Source organism: Gallus gallus, chromosome 2 (assembly GCF_016699485.2).
Source record: "Gallus gallus isolate bGalGal1 chromosome 2, bGalGal1.mat.broiler.GRCg7b, whole genome shotgun sequence".
Lineage (NCBI taxonomy): Eukaryota > Metazoa > Chordata > Aves > Galliformes > Phasianidae > Gallus > Gallus gallus.
Window position 1 is genome coordinate 7,851,678 of NC_052533.1, and position 20,938 is coordinate 7,872,615.

General features: G+C 48.2%; 1 protein-coding gene across 2 annotated transcripts in view; it reads left to right on the forward strand.

The window, feature by feature from the left end:
* Nucleotides 1-20,938, forward strand: part of INSIG1 (insulin induced gene 1) — a gene marked incomplete at its 3' end in the record, with an annotated part of 37,912 nt that overhangs the window by 4,159 nt on the left and 12,815 nt on the right. For both annotated transcript variants that reach the window (NM_001396424.2, NM_001030966.3), the window contains 5 exon segments: nucleotides 4,605-4,618; nucleotides 6,973-6,988; nucleotides 15,529-15,540; nucleotides 16,540-16,559; nucleotides 20,247-20,267.

Genomic DNA, 20,938 nt, shown 5'->3' on the forward strand with positions numbered 1-20,938 from the left:
AGAAAGAAAGAAAGAAAGAAAGAAAGAAAGAAAGAAAGAAAGAAAGAAAGAAAGAAAGAAAGAAAGAAAGAAAGAAAGAAAGAAAGAAAGAGAAGAAAAGAAGCTGCGCATTCCCGACGCCGCCAACACCGCCCGCCTCTCGGGCACAGCGGAGCGGAGCGGAGCCGCCGCCGCGCAGCGCTGCCCGGAGCGCACGGAGCCGCCGCTCCCCGCTCACCTCTCTGCGTGCCGAGGACGGTGCCCGCCCGCAGCCACCGAAGAGAAACTACACGCAGCCAAACCCACGGGCAGCTTGCTGGCTGCTGCTGTCCTCCCCGGGTTATTTATTTTGGCGATGGCGCGTTCAAGAAATGAAATAACCCACCAACCCATCTCCTCGCCAGCTTCTATCATTCCATCGGGATCCCCGTGATTTTACTACTGTTGTTGTTTTGTTGTCTAAACAAACCATGCTGAGGGTTCCCGTTCCCAGCCGTGCTTGCCCACTGGTGCATCACGGTGCCGTGTGTTTTGCAGACAATGAGGTGCGGTGTGGATGGAGCGGACCGCACACACGGACGTGCACGTTGGGCATTACGGCCGAGCACCGCTCGCTCTCCCATCTTTCTGCACCATCTCCTTTTACAGACTTTGCCCCCAATGCCCAAGAGTTGGTGTGCAGCTCATGGCAGAGACGAAACCTCTTAAGGGAGTCAGATGGCAGAATACCAGGCTCATCCCTGCAACGCTCCTGCCTGGCACTTTATTCCCGGCTTTATCTCCCCGTGTCACACAAATCCACACGCCGTGTATCGTCTCCCTTTGAAATGCCATGAACTTGGTGTTTTAAATCGAATCAGCCTTCCTTTCCTCCTTCCTTCCTTCCTTCCTTCCTTCCTTCCTTCCTTCCTTCCTTCCTTCCTTCCTTCCTTCCTTCCTTCCTTCCTTCCTTCCTTCCTTCCTTCCTTCCTTCCTTCCTTCCTTCCTTCCTTCCTTCCTTCCTTCCTTCCTTCCTTCCTTCCTTCCTTCCTCCCTCCCTCCCTCCCTCCCTCCCTCCCTCCCTCCCTCCCTCCCTCCCTCCCTCCCTTTCCTTCCTTCCTTCCTTCCTTCCTCCCTCCCTCCCTCCCTTCCTTCCTTCCTTCCTTCCTTCCTTCCTTCCTTCCTTCCTTCCTTCCTTCCTTCCTTCCTTCCTTCCTTCCTTCCTTTCTCTCGTTCTCTCTTTTTCTCTCTTTCTCTCTTTCTTTTTCTTTCTTTCTTTCTTTCTTTCTTTCTTTCTTTCTTTCTTTCTTTCTTTCTTTCTTTCTTTCTTTCTTTCTTTCTTTCTTTCCTTCTTTCTTTCTTTCCTTCTTTCTTTCTTTCTTTCTTTCTTTCTTTCTTTCTTTCTTTCTTTCTTTCTTTCTTTCTTTCTTTCTTTCTTTCTTTCTTTCTTTCTTTCTTTCTTTCTCTCTTGCTGCAAAACAATAGAGATTGTCAAAGGGCCCCGGGGTTGAGCTTTTCTGTGTGTTCATAGAGCGTTAAAGCTTTATCGAACAAACCGGCTCTGTCCGACCCCTGCCAAACAAAAGCAACTTCCATTTCCCTCTGCAGTGGGTACGTAGGGGATGTGTGGTGCCCAGCAGTGTCGCTGATGTGCATAGCTTGCAGTGGGTGGGGGACATGGTGCCAAAGCACCCAGGGGAGCAGCTATGCTGCATGCTGGCACCTGTTGGAGGCTCAGCTGCGGTGTGGGATAATGCTGGGCTGCACAAAGCTGGAATATACTCAAGATTAGCCTTGCTGCATCCACCCTGAGCAATGTTGCATCCATGCTGAGCAGTGCTCTATCCATGCTGAGCAGTGCTGCATCCATCCTGAGCAATCCACCCCAGCAAAACATGACCCACACCAGTAATGTTGCACTGAGCCCACCAATGCTACACCCACTCCATGCAATGTTGTACCCTCTCCAAGCAATATAGCTTTCCGGGCCATGCAATGCTACATAGACCTACCAGCGATGCAGCATCCACCCCATGCAATTCTATGCTGACCCTTTACCAATGCAGCACCCATCCCAGCAGTGCTGCACCCACTCCAACATGCAGACACTCTGGGGTGCACTGATCAAAGTCAAAAGAATGCAAAATTCACCCTTCCAGAAAGCAGCAGAGCTGCTGAGGTGTCTGTAGAGGTGTGACCCATGGAGCTGTGACATACTGAGGTGTAACCCACAAAGTTGCCCAGTCCTGCTGCCAGTGTTCTATCCCTCTGCTCCCTCAGCCCACTGCCAATGCCAACCTCTGAGCCATCCCCTCTCCAGGGGATGCTCCTCACTGTGACCAATCAGCCAGGTGAATGTTGGCCCCATGCAAATTGTCCTTAACCCTTGGATCTTTGCAGAGAGTAGAAATTTTCTGACTTTTCCAAGGCCCACCTTGATTTATTGATACTGCAGTTTTCTTTCACTGCACTTCCAACCCATGGCTTGCCCAAAGCCCCATTCAACCTGGCCTGAGCCCTTCTAGGGATAGGGAACCCACAGCTTCTCTGGGCAGTCCGTGCCAGTGCCTCCCCACTGGAGAGCAGAGAACTTCTTCCCAGTGTCTAATCTAAACCTACCCTCATTCATTGGACCTCCAGCTGCATGCTCAGAAGAGCACTGGGATCGCTGGGCCCTTGGGATATCAGCTGAACCCACCTCCTTCCACTGGGGGCAGTTGTTGTGCTGTCACCTATTGATTTCCAGTTCTGTTTCCAAAATGTATCTCCAGGACTGAGGCAATGAGCACAGTGGAGCTCTGGGCTGGTGGAGCCTCACTTTGTTGCTTGTGGAGGGAAGCTGGCACTCAGCATTGCTGTCAGCAGAGATTTGCCAGCCTGATTATATTCTTGAGCATATGCTTGGAAATTAGAAGGTACTCTCTGAAGCCGGTGAGGTCGCTCTGATTTAAAATCTCAAGGCTCTGCTAGGAAAATCCTCCTCCTCCTCCTCCTTGCCTTCTCCTCCTCCTTGCTTCTGCAAGCAATGCATCTTATATTTGGGTACCACAACCATGAGGAGTTAAAAACCCCAAAATCCACCTTTGCCATGAAAATCCTGCAGGATCAGCAAAATCTGTTGGCATTTAAGTGTGTAGATGACAAGCACCCTCCTGGTTTGTGTCTGAGTGGGCAGGCAGCACCCCAGTATATTTTCTGAGCTATTTGGAATGTTTTGGGTCATAACATAATGGGGAGGGAATGCTTGGAGACTGTGGGCTGTTCCAAACATCCTCACCAACAGAAATTGAGGTGTTGAACAACTGTGTCCAATGCTGGGCATCAGCAGCGAGGGGTCCACAGCACCTTGCAGGAGGGTCCAGCTCTCCATGAAGCCCATCTCACCCACTGCCAAAGCAAATCTCTCAGTAGTTCAGAACTGAATGGGAAATGACAGGAAGAACCGAAGTTTGGATGTCTCCAGTACAGGTACTCATAGCAGGGGGGAGGTCGGACACTGCGGTGGGGGGGAAATCCCCACCCTGGAGCTGCTCCCCACTGACTGCAGGAGAAGGGTTGGGGGAATCAGGCTGGGACTTTATCTGGGACAAGAGAAAATTATATTTAAGTTGTGCACCCCGCCGACGAATTGTGCGGCAGCCTAATTTTTTCTATGAAGAACGCCTTGGGCAAGGCTTGTGTGGCCCAGAAAAGGAAAAAGTTTGAGTTTCCTACATGCTGCTCCTTTAAAACTTGATCCTTCAGTGTGGTGAGGGTGGGAGATGAGGCTGTGCCGGGGCACGGGGAGCGAGCGCTCGTGGCGCACGGGTGAGCGGGAGAGAAATAAAAAAAAAAAAAAAGAAGAAGAAGAAAAAAATTAATTGAGTAACCTCAAATTACAAATCAATTTGAGGAAATCCCAACCTGGCTGCAGACGCTCTGCAAGCGGTTGAAGCTGAGCTGGTGGAGCAGACGGCTGTAATTAGCACACGGTGCCGGCGAGCGCTGCGCGGCTCTGTGCTCTCCAGCCCTGCTCTGCAATGCTCGGCAGCCTGACCCGCAATGCTGGAGGCCATGGTGTCATCATCCTGCCATCATTTAGGGGCTGGAGGATGTCACATTCCACGTTTCACACCCAGGTTCCTCAGTGCCGCTTGCCACAGGCTGGTTCCTGACCTCATTCGTGCCAGTGCAAGCCTGCAATCACTTCTTGTTAGCCACAGGCTTTATTGCAAATTGTCCTTGTGCAAAGAGACCAAAACCTGGTTTATAATGCTTCTCCCTCGTTCCCATGCAAGAAACCCTGCTGCAGTCAGAGTCAGTGGGACAGGTGGCACTGCTGACCCCTACACCACTCCCAACACACAGCCATGAGAGCAAGGGGCAACACAATTTCCTCCATAATAGCATTGCAGCCCTGCAGGTAGAGTGGGGATAGGATGGTTTTCCTCCATCATGACCTTCTGATTCTGTAATATTTCTCTTAAACCTTCCTTAAATCTTTCATCCCTCTTTAACCTGATGCCTTCCACCAGGAGATATTCCGACCATCACGTTGCATTCCACTGCCAATAACCAGCGTGCAAATCCCATTGAGCACTGCATGCGGAGTATGTGGTGATGCACTGGGAACACACAGGTTGTCACAGTCCTGTACTTAAGAAGAGCTTGAAATCTTCCCACTGTGATGAAAACGCTGTTTCATGTTATCACCATTCCTTATGAAGCACTGAAATGAAGCAACGTTTGTGGGAAGAAACAGAAGTTTTATTAGATCAACTGGAGTGATTGCGGACAGCCCCACAGCCTTTGGGGACTGCAGCTTTCTGAGTGCTGCTAATGGCAATGCACAAGTTTTTGCATTGGCACAGGCTGCCCAGAGACACTGTGGATGCCTCATCCCTGGAGGTGCTCAGGGCCAGGCTGGATGGGGCCCTGGAAAGCCTGATGAAGTGGGAGTTGTCCTTGCCCATGGCAGGGGTTGGATCCAGATGGGCACTGTGGTCCCTTCCAACACAAACCGCTCTGTAGTTCTCTGATTCTATGATTTACCTTCCCAAGTCTTTCATTTTTCTGTAATTTCTGGAACTGTACAGCCAAACCAAGCACTTGAATCATGGAAGCAGCTGCACAGGAGGCACTAAATACTGACCATGTCAGAAGTGCTCCACGTCTTCCCCATGTCTGGGTACATCCCGCCAGCCCCTTTGAATTGAATCAGAGAAGAATGCTCCCAGCTTTCAGCTCTGGAAAGCAGTGTACTGGGGAGCAAATGTGAAAATAAATGATGGTTCTAAAATGAAAACCAGCAGGACCTAGCCTTGGGCAAGGGAGGTTCATGCAGCACATTTGCTATGTTAACCTCAAGCTCAGCAATAAGGCATGTTTTGCAAATAGGACAGGGTGATGCCAGCTGTTATTCTTTTTGGAAATGAGGGCGATGGGGAGAGGATTTTGCCTGTTCAGAAAGAAGAAGATCCTGACATTTCTGCATAAGTTGCAATGGCTTTCCATGGAGGTTGTGTTTCTGGGTGGTCTGACTTGCACTCCCCTTGTTGGCACTGTATTTGGCTCTGACAGCAGTGGAATTACAGGAAGATGGGTCTTTTTTAAGATAATTTCTTTCTTCCTTTCTTCTGTTTCTTTTTTTTTTTTTTCAAATATTTTTGAAGTACAGCTTGTATTAAAGCAGGTAATAATTAGATAGTGAAAGTGCTGCGATCTAATGCTTAGATTATTACAAGTGCCTGAGGCAGTTCTTGGAGGTTTATAACAGACATAGAAATCAATGTTTAATGTCAAAAGTGATCCTGGAAGCTGTTTATTGAGAGTCATTTTTTAATATAAAGTACAAAGATTAAAAAAATGCTTTTATTCTTAGTTTTACTTCTAGTGGCAACTTGGGGAAATATACCATACCATCAGGGAGAAGTATTATCATAAAAGCTGATAGCAGAACTCTTTTAAGATTCTTGATCCAAAATACTAGTTAAAACTGGAAGCTGCCAGTATACTGAAAGTCAATATTCCCCCAGTTAGTGTTATGCTGTGCTGAATTCTTACAGCTACGGTAAACCAGCACCAGCTACTTTAATTGTTTGAAGCTTTGGAACAAAGCCCTGTGAGATTCTGGCCTTTCAAACTAAACTTTCTTCATGTTCAGGCTTACAGCATTATTTTGCATCCATCAGGAAATCTTGCTTTACAGCTGTGAGGTATGAAGACTTCTTTTGTGTTTCTAGAACAATGTGCCCAGAAGGAGCTGAGACAGCTGCAGAGTCCTCTTCCACCCATCACCCTCTTTTTCCACCCTTTATCTTCCTCTTCCATCCATCACCTTCCTCTTCTTCTCTTCACCTTCCTCTTTCACTCTTCACCTTCCTCTTCCCTTCATCACCCACCTCTTCTACCCTACACCCTTTTCTTCCACCCTTCATTCTCCTCTTCCACCCTTCACCTTCCTCTTCTATCCAACACCTTCCTATTCGACCCCTCATCTTCCTCTTCTATCCAACACCTTCCTATTCGACCCCTCATCTTCCTCTTCTATCACCTTCCAATTCCTTCCTTCACCCTTCACGCTTCTCTTCCATCCATCACCCTCATCTTCCACCCCTCAATTTCCTTTTCTATCCAACCAGCCACAGGAGCTGATGCACACCAGTAGGAGCTGTACAAAGCATTAAACCTACATTTACAAAACATTCTGGGCCAACCCTTGAAACACACTAAGTTTCAATAGGCTCAGTCCATATTACAAGGTGGCAAGAACAGGGTAGGACCAGGGCTGCCTCCCATTGAGCTCAACAGCTAAATCCCAAAAGATAACCTCTATTTGCAGCTGCTCTTTAAGCTCACTGTGCAAAAACCTTATGCTTTTCTGATCTTCAGTGACTTCTGGTTACCAGTTATAAGCACATGAAGTGCTGCAATATTAATAGGAAAAATCTGGACACTAGACCTAATATGATGAAGACTTATTGCAGGAAGAAAAATAATTTTTTCCCTCAATTATGTTGGTGAAGTACTGAAATCAGTTTGTCTCTCGTGGCACTTTTGTCATAAATCCAACAAGCAATTAGAGCTTTTTAAATCTTGCCTGGAGTAACTTCTTGATTTACAGATTTTCCTGCATAGCTCTGGACGGGGGAATCAGTTTTACAGTTCTCCAGAGGGACTGTGAGAATGCTCACTTCTGTCAAACATACAACAGCCCAACCCAAAAGCAGGACTCTCTGATGGTGCTGGACTTCAGCCTTGGTCCCACCAGCACAGCTATAGGGCCCAGGAAGAGCAGCCTCCATGCGATTGGAATGGATAATCTTGAAGGTTTTTTCCAACTCAAACTGTTCCGTGGTTCTATGGTATCTCAAGCACACATACTCACATCCTCCTCACACACAAGAGCTTTTAACTGTGGTAGGCAAGGTTCCTCACTGTCATGGCTTTTTATATGATCTCCTGCTCTATTCCTTTGTGCATCACTGCTCCCTGCACATCTCTTGGTTTGCAGGTCTCTTAGACACAGTCAGCATTTCCCTCAGGCAGGCTGTGGGCAGGAGCCAGCTGCTGGTGAGGATCCATACACCAAAGAGAGACTGTGGTTTGGTCCAGAGTGGAAGACAATCCTTAGCTTTTATCTCCCTGATGTCATCCTTCAATATCATCAGGACAACTAATGTGCCTTTTATTACGCTGGTATTTGCATCCTACCTGTCGTTTCACATATATACCAGCTAGACAATTCATACTGCTCATTTATGGTACAAAGAGTGTGGTGCATAGAATCACAGCACAGTTTGGATTGGAAGGGACCTCAAATTCCAACCAGATCCAATTCCTTGCCATGGATGGGGACACGTCCCACCAGACCACATTGCCCAGGGCCCCATCCAACCTGTCCTTGAGCATCTCCAGGGATGGACCTTCAGCTTCTGGGCAGCCTGTACCAGAGCCTCCCCACCCTCACTGTGAATAATTTCTTCCCAGTGTCTGGTCTACATCTGCACTCTTTTAGTTTACAGCCATTACTCGTTGTCCTATCAGTACACTTCAGCCTGTGCTTATGTTCTTACTACTCCTGTTTGTAGGAACTGCATGGGTGCCATGGTAATCCATGTGCACAGAAGACGAGATGGGAGATTTGGGCTATCCAGCACTGGGCCTCCTTAGGTCACAGGTTCTTAACATGAGCTCCTTCCCTCTGTGCTAGAATCCATTCTCACTGTTCTGCCCTTTGCCTTGCATTAGCAGTGCCAGAGGTGTAAATACCGAAACAGCTGCATCAGCTTTAGGGCAATCATTGTGCATTTCTGAAAGGCCTCGGGATGTGGGATGGGAATATGTGCTGGAAAGCATCCCTTGCTGCAGAGGAGACATTCAGGGCAGGGAGACGTGCAGCAGCATGGGGCCACCTCCTCTGGCTGCCGCGTGCCTCAGCACCGCCGTGCTTTGTGAAGGTGGCAGCAAACTGGCGGATCAAAAGTTTAGCCCGGGGGCTGCTGTCAGGTTGCTGAAGCAAATAACTTCATATGGTTTTCAGAGATCGGCAGGAGGGAAACGTAAATAAACGAGGAGGTTTTTCTGCTAGGAAAGGCTGGCTCCTGGCTCCGACCTCCCAGCAGTGTCTCTGGGTATGGATCAGGAAGGTATATGGGGGAGAAATGGGGCAGTTCTGAAGTCACGGCCTTGCCTCCAGTGTGGAACTGTTGAGCTGGGGATGCTCCTTGCAGGGAGGAGAAGGTCACATGGGATAGGATGTGGCCATGGGGGCCATTGGTGAACCTCAGGGATGACCAAGAACTCAAACGCACAGAGCTGACTTCAGTCTTGGTCCAACCAGCACAGCTACAGAGCCCAGAAAGAGCAGCCTCAATGAGGTTGGCACTGGATAAGCTTTAGGGTTCCCTCCAATTCGAACCATTCTATGATCTGTTCAGATCTGGATGGAGACAATCACCTGCAGACACAAAAGCATCTTACTCCCCAGTACCCATTGCAGTGACCAGCAGCTCACCATGAGAAGCACAGAGTGCTTTATCCCTGCATCCAACAGCACACAAAGCCAAGGGAAAGTTTCAAACCAAGTCTTTTGAAGTGTACCGTATTGCAATTCAAACAGGCACCTTCCCTCTGCCAGGCCATGGGCTTAATAAACACGCCTGGCTTATGCCTGAACTCCATGAGGATAACCTGTAAGCACTTTATGACAGATTTTCTGCTTTTCTTTTTCTGAGACAGAGCAGAAATCCTGACGGCTGGAGCCAGCCTCAAAGCTGCTCTCCTTTAGGGCTTTGTATGTAACATCGCAGCTCCTTGCCTTGGGAGCCATGTAAGGTGGGACACAAAGGGAAAGGACTGCTGAGAGGGACTCTCTAAGGAACTGTGGTTTAGTAGTGCACTACTTATGTGATGATTCAGAGGAAAAAGAAAAATCTTGACATTTCTTCCTTTCTCTCTCTCTCTCCATATATATATATACATATGTATTTTTTACTGTCTGCTATTGCATGGACCTGGTTTAGGTTTTTTCTCCCATCTAACAAGGGACAAATGCTGTCTGGGATCGCTCTCACACTTCTGATACAAATCAAGTACCACCTGTGAACACTTTTAGCCCTTTCATTAATGTGTTGAGCTGATAGCAATAGGAGCTACCTTTCCGTGGGGTCTTGTCCTTGGGACATTCCCATGTGCTGGCTTCTGGGGGTGGCAGTGCCTCTCTGTCACCTCCATGGGGGGACACAGACATTGAGGGGTGGGGGCTGGGGCATGGGGAGCTCCACATCCCAGTGCTGTCTGCAGCCCTCAAGGGTGTGACCTGCAAGGACGAATCTCTCCATGCTTGGCAACACCACGCTCTGTCCGGTGCCAGACTGCCGGCGGGGGGCTCGTCCTTTGTGCTCAGGCCTTTATTTTTAGGAGGAGAGCAAAGATGCTCATGAGCCACAGCGATGCATTGCGCAAGGAGGAGAGGGCAGGGCGCTCACCCTATGGAGCGGTGATGGCATGTCAAGGGGAGGTTGCACAAGAGTTTGTCTTTCCTGAAATTCTGTTCAGTTGGACACTTGAAAACTTGAATTCCTCATCCCTTGGATTTCCCATGCGTGGAGCAGGGATGTCCCACATGGGCAGTGAAAGTGGAATCACAGAATTGTTCGAGTTGGAAGGGACCCTTAAAGGCCATCTGGTCCAACTCTCCTGCAGTGTACAGGGACACCTACAGCTCCATCAGGTGTTCAGAGCCCCGTCCAGCCCGACCTTGAGTGTCACTGTACCAGTGCTTCACTACCCTTACTGTAGGGTAAGGGTAATCCTTTTCCTTGTATCCAATCTAAATCTTCCCTCCTTAGCTTGAAACCCCTTCTCCTATCACACCAGCTCCCTAAAATGGCTGCTTCCCTTTCACTGAGTTAATCTCTTGTATGAAATTTGACATTGAAATGCCTCCCTTATAAAACAGATTATCACTGTAATTAGCCACAGGATAAATAAGACGGTAGTGGATATTACACCAGATTTCTCCTTTCTTCTGCCAGTGGAACAATTTTTTCCCCTACTGCTTCTCCCAAATCATCATGAGACTTTTGTAAAGAGAGTGTTTGCGCAAAAAGCTGTGGGCAATTGCTCCTGAAAAGATACTTGCAGTTACTTAATGCTGCAAATGGGAAAAATGAAATGCTATTTAAGTGTATTTTCATGCTAAATTAGAATAATGAAATCTCCTCTTAACGCTCTGACAATGAAACTGGGGCCAACTCGTTTTATCCAGGTAAACTCTGCAGAATGAAATCCACTTCTGAAAAATGAAGAATGGAGCTGAGAAGTGGGTGTGTTTGGAATATGGGATATTTCAAATGGTTATTTATTTAAGTTTTTTATTTGCAATGATTATAACCCTGTTCACTTGAAAACAAATGTTCAAAGCATCACAAGCTGGAGACAAGTGGATTCCTGGGTGGAAACGGAGGCATCTCCTGTCCACCAGTGGAAGAGAGTGGTTATGAATTTAGGGTCACAGCATGAGGAGCATTGTCCTGGAGATGGACCTTGTCCAGCAAAGAGAGGGGATTTTCTTTGGGCATTGTCAAGCAGTCAGAAGACTCCATGGAACTGGCATTCACAGGGAGAAAGGAAGGGGAAAATATAACCCATGGTATTGCTTTCTTCTATATGATCATAACTAGGTTTACAATAATGAAGGAATTTGACTCGATGATCCTTATGTGTCCCTTCCAAACTGGGATATTCTATGATCCTGTGATTCTGTGGAGGAGGAAACTGAATATATCAATGAAGAAATCTGCATGTTGGCAGCAGCTACAGCACGGTGCTGTCCCCCAGCCCTGGTTTGGGCTGAACATCCCCTAGAGTAGGACATCTGCAACGCTGTCAGGGGTGAGGGCATTAATTCCAGAATGCATCTGATTTCATGGCAGACAGTGGTCCCACAGACATAGGTTCGAAGGCATCATGCTGATTCATTGGTCAGACTGGGGGCAGTGGGGTGTTTATCACTTCCCCCAACCCAGGAGGTGCTTCTGCAGCCCAGCAGCACACAAGAGCCCTCCTGCCAGCCCCAGCATCCCACAGCCCCAAAATCACCTAAAAACCTAAGGCCTTTTGCTGTTTTTGCAACAATCAGTTCGTCCCCTCCTAGAGTTAATTTGATTTTCACCTCACTCAAGACACAGCTTTGAAGAAACCCTTCCCACATTGAAAAACTCTCTGGACAAAAAGCCCTGGAGCAGGAGATCAGAGCTGATATTTGCTGCGTGACGTGTGCCCTTGTGCTGCCGGATGACACGGGGCCGGAGCAGCGTGTGTCCAGGCTCACCATATGTGCTGCGGTACCGCGGATGGGAACGCAGCTCGTGGCTCAGTAATCATCAGTGAGTTGAAGTGAGATCTTAATTCCTCCCCCTTGACCCTGCCAACCTGCACGGAGCTCAAGGTTATGTTTGCCGAGATGTTTGTCTTGCTGGGATTTCATCTTCTGGGATTTTCTCCTTAAAATTCCGTAGCGTATCCCGTAGGAAACAGTCTGGAAGAAGAGAAATGAGGTAGGGGTACACAGCCCAAATATGCAAAAGCCATCCACCGTGGATGGAAATGGCATGGATGAATCCCCTTGAAAAGGTGAACATTACACCGAAGGACATTGCTAGTGGGCATGGTGAGAGGTTGATGGTTGGACTAGATGATCTTAGTGGTCTTTCCAAACATAATCTTTCTGTAATTTTATTATTCTGTGAATCCAAATAACTACAGCAAAGGACACATTTTCAGAAGCCCCATGATGGGGCTCTCTCCAGGTTGTGCACATATAAATACATATATATCATCGAATCATTAAGAAAAGACAACCAAGATAATCTAATCTAACTACCAATCCATCACCACCATGCCCACTAACCATGCCCCTAAAAACCATGTCTCTAAATATAATGCATATAAATATATACACACTACAGTTTAAATGCTAATACCTTCAGTATGTGTGTATATATATGTGTGTGTGTGTGCATGTGGATGTGTGTGTTATATATATAGAAAAGCCACCATCATGAGCCAGGATCCTTCACTATATGACAGCACCTCTCACCCAACTCAGTAATAAACAGCCATCCTGATGATTATTTCATGTTCCAGAATGCCTAACCTCACATCAAATGTATATTTTCCTGTCGTACAGTTCACCTGAGGCTATGTAAACCTCAGCGAGCTGCCTCTGCCTGTCTCGTGCTGGGATGTAACTTAATGATTTGCTCCTCGCCTGGGCCAGCATGTCAGCCCTGCAAACGTGCCCCTCTTAGGAATAGGAGATACCCTGACACCTGATGTGTCACATAATCTATCAGGATGCCAGTGAGAGATCTGGCCTCCCCATCTTCATAAACCCTTGATCTCCATAGCGGAGCTGTCATCTCTCCCTGCAGCACGTGTAATTTCGGGTTTGCTTTGAGCCGGCTGCGGTGCACCTTGGGTTTGATGTCTCAATCTGAGGTGGGAGCTCTGCACCAGCCCCACCTGCCAGGAGGGACCTCATGTCGGGGAGAGGGCTGAGGGCTGCAAAGCCTTTGTGGATGTTTGCTAATAAAGCTTTGTAGCAGCAGGTTGAGGGAAATGAGCATCGTTATGTGCTTGGGCTGTCCCTTAATGTCACAGCTCATGCACTGAGACAGTCTCTGCCCTGCCCCAACCTTTAGGAACCTCTTCCCTTTAACCGCATTGCCCACTCTGAAGAAGCAAAGACACCACAAGAAATGCCATTAAAGCCTCTAACCCTGTGCTGCTCTTCCAAAGGCAATAGGCAGCAGATGGGACACTGAGTCATATCCCACCATGGGACACTGGGTCGTGTCCCACTGCAGGTCTGGCCACCACCCCAGCACCTGGGGAAATCCCACTTTCTGAGCTGGGAAATGCCACTGAGGGAGTATGAGAACTTTTCCCCGTTTTTTTCACCTATCCATCTTCTGTTTCCATGGAAACACGGCCAGAGCATCAGCTGTCCAGAGGCAGCCGGGGAGTGGGAACCCCCTGGGGAGGCTTTCATACCTGAAAACTACAAGTGGTGATTTGCAAAGCATGGACTTGTTGTTGCTTTGGGGCTCCCAGGTCTCTCCGAATGTTTAAATGCATATAGAAGATGAATATGTTTCCTTTACAGGATAACAAACGTAGTTTAACAGCTCATAGTTTACACCTGTAGCTGGATAATGTTGTGGAGAGTCTATGATGTGGGCTGGGATGCTGAAGATGCTCATCCCTGGAGCCTTGGGGAGGAAAGTGGGATTTTAGGGTAAGAGTTGCACCAGGTTGGTCCCTACCTTGCCCTGAAGCTCTGCAGTTGAGGTGAGCCCCCGGAGGCAGGTCAGTGACACTCGTAGCTGCATTTCTAGCCGAGGGGATACTAACCTGGAACTCAGAGCAAAGAGACCATTCATCTCCAATGCCGATGTCACTCTGCATCTCCAGTACTGACATCACCCTGCATCTCACGTACCAGCATCATGGAACCCAGCACTAAACAGATAGAGAGAAGGGATCATCCTACAGAACGGCTGGCCTCCATGCTGTGTGGGCATATGTTTTGTGACATCTAGATGTAGAGAGACATATGGCAAACGTGCGTCTCCAAGTTGTAACGTAAGAGACAGAAGGGATTATAACTTACAATGCTATAAATATTTAAAAATACGGATTTTCAGTGGCTGGAAGCAGTGTATTGGCAAGTGCAGCTATGAGGAACCCTTGGAGACCACAAGCCACCACTCATCCTTCAGAAAGAGGATTGAAGAACAACAGAAGATTCAATTAAAGAGCATCCAGTCCCAAACCAGCCTATGCCATGGTGCTGCAGGAAAATCCATCCTAACACCACGCAGGTGGAATCTATGCTTTCTTTTGGGCACAGCGGCAAAGACATTCCCAGTGGTCCCACCTTGCCCATGCAAGCAGCTAAGGTTTAGAAATCTTGCCCCTACGTGAATGCCGCTGCCAGCCTTCCTGCTGGCTGTATTTAATTCAGGAATCCAATTATACCATTTTTAAATCCCCAAATCTTGTGCTCTTTCTCCTGTGTGCATCTCCTCGCCAGTCCCAATCGATATCTCCAAGTCTCTGACTTGGGAGCAAACTGCAGCCAGGCTGCAGGATTTGATCTCGCACCAATGAGACAAAGCCCTTCCTTGCCGCTGCGATGGCTCCAGGCTCACTGTGCCAATCAGCAAACATCACCAGGGGGTGGAGGGGCCAGGCTACCCTGCTGCTGCTAGGAAATTAAAATTAACAGTCACATCTAGGTAAGAAACTCTGCGCCTAGCTGGCAGCAGCATGTGCTCCCTCTGCCGTCTCTGCCACAGCAGTGTAAAGGCCAGCAGGGGATGTATGGCCAAACACCTTCCTCTTCCCTTGTTTCTGTATTAAAGAAGGAATAGTAAGAGCTGGGAGGATGCTCTGCCTGAGCAGGAGCTGCAGCGCTCACTCAGCAAATGGAAAGCAAGGCTGGAGCAAACAGCTATAAGTGAACAGTAGGGCCGGGGGCATGGTACGGTGATCATCCCAAAGCCCTTCAATCACATTAACTCTTCATTTCAGAGCAATATTTTGGGGACTCAAAGAGCGGACCTTTGGAAGAGAGCAGGATCAGAAAGGTACTTGTATAGTGGAATGTTTTATTTTGGAGTATTTGCGATGTGCAAACCTAGAATCATGGAATTAGAAAATATCTGAATTTGAAGGGACTCATATGGATCATTGACTCCAAACCTTCAAACCCTGGCTCCGCATAGCACCACCCAAAAACCAAACCCTATGTCTGAGAGTGATGCACAAATACCCCTTGAACTCTGGAAGCTCAGGGCTGTGCGCAGTGCCCTGGGGAGCCTGTTCCATGCCCACCACACTCTGGTCCAAAATCTCTTCCTGATATCCAACCTGAACCTCCCGTGTTGCATCTCCATGCCATTCCTTTGGGTTCCATCAGCACATCTACTTGTATCAGCATCACTGACCATGAGATGGCCTAATCTAAGAGGTGCACGTTCTGGCTGAGGAAGTTGTGCACAGCCAGGGAGGAAAGCAGCAGCCTTTGCCTTTCCCACCACCAGTCTCCACGAGCAGTATCTCCTTCATCTATAAGCCAAAGTCTTTGTGCTCCCCAAATCTGCTGCTGTTGAATTTGCAAGTTGGCTGTTGTTGGAGGTGTTGGCACATGGATAGACATCCAGAAATCCACTCAAACTCCTCACTCATTCTTTGGTCTGCGCCATGCTCGCCCTTCCTTTTCCCCATGGGAAGCTCTAGCCGTGCAGCCCTGTGACACTGCATGGCAGGACTTTGTCCTGCAGCAGGTCTGCTCCATCCTCTGCGTCCCATCCGGGCTGCGCAGGGGACACTGCTCCCTCTGCACCCGTGGACAGAGCAAGAGCCCATGAGTCCCACCAGCAGGCACCCGGAGGACACGGCTGGGTACAGACCCGCGTGTTTTCTCCAAGTGCTGAGGATGTTAAACTTGGAAGTGGGCCAGCAGCAAGTATTTGTAAACACGCTGTAAATGATCCAATTTTCCCGAGCATCTGTTCACCGAGCACTTGCCAATTTGGAGGAGCGGTTGCGGGCTGCTCAAATGGCAAAGGCTGGGAGCAGCAGCCTGTCTGGGTCTTAGATCCCGCGCTGACAGCATTTAATTCTCATCAGCTCAGCTCTGACAATGCAGGACCCTTCAAATCTGTCACCATGGAAGTGCCCGTGTTGTTGCCGTGCTGCTTTTCGGGTCACAGATGCCATCGGCCGCCCTGACTCAGCATCCGTCACCCTGCTGAGAGCATCCCACCGGGGATGGAGTGAGCGTGGGAGCAGCAGACATGCTCAGGAACTGCTGCAAAACCCCAGAGCCTGTCTGCAAGGGACAAGGGGACGTGTCCCCTGCTTCCCTCCAGCAATGCATCCTGAAGGGAGGTGCCTGTGGAAGCTCCAATTCGGGCCTTGCTGGAACTGGGGCTAAAACCTGCATTCGTCCTCAGTAAGCCAACAGCAGTGGAGGGAAAGCTTTTTGTAGAGGGTTACACATGGCAATGATGCTGGCACGGTTTCTAGGTCTTTGGATAAAGATAGAGCTCAGGAATTGGCCACAGCCCGTCAAGACAAAGTGACCTCGTGTGATCTCCCGATTTCTGTGTCCTGCTCTGTCCTTTCCCAACTGAAGTTATTAACTCCTCCAAATAAATGCACTGAATAGTTTCTCCTTGCTATGAGACCTGGAAGGAAAGCAGAAGGGCATCAATCTCTCCAGACCTGAGCAAAGAGTGATGGACCAATGGAACGCTGCTGGTTCTGCCGTCCCAACTACGTCTTTATCTGCTTTATTTCTTCTCTTTCAGTTGGGTTAGAAATCAAAACTCAGTGCATCCTTTTTCATCTGGTTGGATTTTAGGAAAATACTATTCTCAGAAAGAGTGCTAGAACTCTGGCACAGGCTGCCAAGGGAAGTGGGGGAGTCAGCATCCCTGGAGGTGTTCAAGAGCCATGGAGATGTGGCTCTGAGTGACATGGTCAGTGGGCATGGTGGGATGGGCTGGGGTTGTACTTGGTGGTCTTAGTAGTCTTTTCCAGCCTTTATGATTCTATGATTCTATAACTCAATGGTTGTACGACTCTATGAACAGGAAGCCCTCCTGTCTTTGGGAAGTGAAGCAAGGGAAGAGAAGAACTTGGGGCAGATCTTCCCAGTGAGGCAACCTGTGGAGGCATTCAGCACCCACTTCTCCTGGGAGTGTCAGCACACCTGTGAACTAAGCCATTACCTTGCTGTTTCTGGACACATCTAATAATGGGTGCACCTGTTAATCTAGGCAGGTCCTGCATAGCTGCAGCAGCCCCCAGCTCATGCCTATTTCCCACGGTGCCCTTGATCCCCCTCTGGGGCTCAGGTATTGCCCTGGGGCCAGCAAAAATAGGCATGCTGCACTCATCCCACTGCCCTCCCATCTCTCGGCCTGGTGGTTTCAGATCTGATCTATAATTTTTTTTTTTTTAGTTTTAGGTTTTTCTTTTCAGGAGGAACTGACCCCATTCGTGGCTCCTTGCCTGCTTGTCCCTGTGCTGGTAATTAGAGCAGTGAGAGGCTGGGGAGCACGCCTGGCAAGGCCTCTTCTTAGGGAAGCAAAACTCTCCTGCCTCGGGCAGCCAATGGAGAAATTGCCAAAAAAATAAAGATAAAGGCCTGCAGCCCAAAGCCAGGCTGTGTCTGTCACAAGGACACAAGGTCTCTCTGCAGAGTTCTCAGTACAGAGGGAAAACGATGTCTCCATTAGGAAGCAACCACAGAAAAGACATGGAAGGAATGAGTTAAAGCATGGTGGGTCACTTTGGGGCTTCATATTAGAAATAGGATGTTTTAGAGGTTCTGACATCACTCTCCTGCCCCACCACCATCAGGAATCATTTACTTGGATTTACCAGCTTGATGTTGGTATGTCACTGGTTGAACTGAGAGGGAAAATCTATTCCTGTTTCCAGACAAATTGCTCAGGAACTTCATGGGTTTTTCCATGCAGGCTCCTATGTAAATTAATGTTGGGGTTAAAATTCCCACCCAGCCATTAGCCTGGCCTTGAATGAGGCACTGCTTTAATCATGGTACTGCTGTCTTGTCATCTCCCATTAGGAGTGGTGGTGAGTTTAGGAAATCGAGTTTGTTTCCTTCTTTTCCTGGTCTTTCCATCACTTCATCCACCATTTCCACGTTCATTTTCCTCATGCTGGAAGAATGAATGTGAAAACATTTGGTTGATTACAGATCATCCCATTGCCGTAGAAAAGTAGGAGTGTGTCACTGAACCAGCAAGACATGTCCAGATCAAATCTTCTCACCTGAATAGAAGCACATTTCCAGCACCCAGCTCCTGGCTGAGAGCTCATGGGGTGGGCGTGGTGGGAGCAAGCCTGCCCAAACCTAGGGATGGGCTTGGAGGGAAGAGGATGCTCAGCTCCTCAGAGAGCCCTAGGGGACACCTCAGGTGTCCAAGCAGGCGGAGCAGCTGCTAGCAAGGACAAAAAGAGGATTCTGGTCCCTTGGACCTAGCTCATAGCTCTCTGTCATTGAGAAAAGAAATGCAATTTGCAAGGAGCCCTTGGGGTGCTGGAGGGAACAGGACCTCCTTGCTTGCCTTAACCAAAAGGGAAAGTCCATATCCATTCCTACACAAACCACGCAGCCCAAGTCACTGTGCCTTTCTGTGCAGAAACGTGAGTGACTCTGTGATGGAAATATGCCCTTTCCTCACATGATCCAGCACAAATCTCCTTAGCAGCATCATTGCAACTGGGTGTTTGGTGAGGCATAGCAGTCTGTCCTTGAGGCTTCGCACAGTTTTGGCTGCTCAGGGCAGATCTATGACCCTCCAGCTACAGCAATTTGCATTAAGGATTTGAAGCTATTCTGCCTTGGAAGATGCCAATGTAAATTTTTTTTTGTGCCACGAGTAAGAACGAAAGCAATCCTGTTTGAGTTGTATATTTTAGGCACTGGAAAGGTTTTCCTTGAGAGTTTGCATTGCTGAAGATTGGAAAAAATGAGTCTTGTGGTTAATGTAGCTTGGGGCCTTTTGGGCTCATCAGTGCAATTTTTTCCTTCTAGTTGTCATTAACCTGCCTATAGTTGGTTTGTGATCTTGATTTAAAACCAATGAAGTCTCAAGTGGAAAGCCTGGGTTAATTTTCTTAGGAGCTTATAGACACAACCCGGGTTCCCAGTAGCATATTCTATTGTTGGGAATTAACTGGAGTGCTTTTCCTTGTACCCAAGCAAGCAAAAGTGTGGACTCAACTTAATGTGTAATAAAACCAGAATGATACCTAGGGGATAAAAGGCAATACACACCTTGAGCCAGAACGTGCATGTATCTGTGACTGAAGGGAAATGATTCAAATGCCTTGAATAGGAAAAAAAAAATCTGTTCTTGTGTTTATGGAAATAGAGGTAAGAGGAGCTCTTATCTGGGCAGGTTTCTGTGAAACAGAAGAACAGCCTTGGGTTTTGTCAGGTTACAAAAGGAGATGTTGACTGTGGGCAGCAGAACCAGGATGCAGAACAGGGCCAGGCTATGTGGCATGGCAAAAAGCTGTCCCTTCCCTCCATGCTTCCTCAATCCCTCTTTCCATTATTTCTTCCTTCCTGTCCTCCATCTTTCTATCTCCCCCTACATCCCACCACCCTTCCCTCCATCTCTACCCATCTTTCTCTCCATCCTCACATCCTTTCTTTCATCCCTCTATCACTCCATCACCCCTCTTTCCACCCCTCTATCCTACCCCCTCCCTCTATCCCTCTTTCCATCCCTCCTTTCATCCCTGCAGCCCTCTTTCCACCCCTCTCTCCATCCTTCTATCCTACTCTACTCCTCCATCCCTCCTTTCCTCCCTCCCTGCCTCCCTCCAGATCTCTCAGCCTTCTTGGGCCTTTTCAAACCAGCTCCCTCATTCAGAAAGGATTTCTCTGTGCCAGGCCGATCAGGGGGATTAAAGAGCAATTAAAACTGATAAATTACCTTCCTCAAATAATTTTTCAAAGCAACCACTTTTCTGGAGCAAAGTCCTTGGGAGGTCAGGGCATGGGGACTCATAGACTCCCACCTCTGTTGGTGTGCACAACTATCAGAGAACCCCAGAGCAGCACTGTGCTGCCCTGTCCACACTGCATGTCACACAAAAGACATCTTTTTTTTCCTCTTTTGGCATAGATTTTGCCATGTGAAATCACAGAATCATAAAAGTTGGGAAAGACCACTAAGATCATCTACTCCAAACCCCAATTCATCCCCATTGTGTTCACTAAACCACATCCCTCAGTGCTGCATCTCCACAGTGCTTGAACACCTCCAGGGACAGTGATTCCACCACCTCCCTGGGCAGCTGTGCCACTGCAGCACTGCTCTTTCTGAGAAGAAATTCTTCCTGATATCCAACCTGAACCTCCCCTGGTGCAACTTAAGGCCATTCCCTCCTATCCCATCGCTGTTACCTGGGTGATGAGACCCACCCCCACCTCACCACAATCTCCTTTCAGGGAGCTGTACAGAGAGATAAGCCTCCTCTTTTCCACACTGAACAATCCCAGTTCCCTCAGCTGCTCCTCACAAGACTTATGCTCCGGACACTTCCTCCACATTACGCAATCATTAGTTCCAAAAGGGAACCTTGCATGAAGCACAACCACACACCACTGGCCTTTGCACTTTGCTATTTTCCTCTCCTGCACCTTCCAGTTCATTAATTAGAACAGGAAAGGATGCACAAATAAATAAATATAAATCATCTGACTATGCTTATGTGCCTCATATTGAAGGATACTTATAGGCCATGTTAATGCTGAGCTGCATGGTTAAGTCAATCCACCCAAAAGCTCGAGCAAACCACACTGTTCTGTGCACACACAATACAGCACCGGGTGTGCAGCCACACAAACCTCTGGGAAGTGAGGGAGCAGGGACAGAAA